This window comes from Sciurus vulgaris (assembly GCF_902686455.1).
Source record: "Sciurus vulgaris genome assembly, chromosome: X".
Taxonomy (NCBI): domain Eukaryota; kingdom Metazoa; phylum Chordata; class Mammalia; order Rodentia; family Sciuridae; genus Sciurus; species Sciurus vulgaris.
The window spans coordinates 80579578-80580129 of record NC_136471.1 but is presented as its reverse complement, the minus strand read 5'-3'; positions in this window follow the sequence as shown (position 1 = coordinate 80580129).

Genomic DNA, 552 nt, shown 5'->3' with positions numbered 1-552 from the left:
GGAACTCCGGGAGCAGCGGGTGCGGAGCCAGAGAGGAGCCGGCCCGGGACCGGCCCCGGCGAACGGCAGGAGCACAAGCGAAGCCCGAAAGGCTGAGCAAAGGACCGGTCGGCCGGCCTAGGAGGGCGCGAGCGAGGCAGGGAGCAGCGTGGAGCGGGCAGCGGGCGGACGGGCGGGAGAGGAGCGGCGCGGGGCGAGGGGAGCAGAGCGGAGCGCGGCGGCGGGGCCCGCACGGCGGCGCTGAGGGGCGCAGAGCTGCGCCGAACCGAGACGGCCGGAACAGAGTGCGAGCCGGGCAGCCGCCGGCGCAGAGTGAAGTGGCGCGGAGCCGAGGGCAGCTGAGGGGCCCGACACTATGAGGAGTGCGGCACCGCCGCCGCAGCCGCCACCGCCCCAGTGCCCTGCACCGCCCCCCGCCGGGACGCGGGGCAGCGCCTAGCGGGCCGGGCGGCGGCGCCCAGGTTGCAAGCGAGGGAGCGCGGGAGGGGCGCCGGGACGGCACAAGAGCGCCCCGCGACTCCGGCCTGAGTGGGGCCCGGGGCCGGCCGGCCT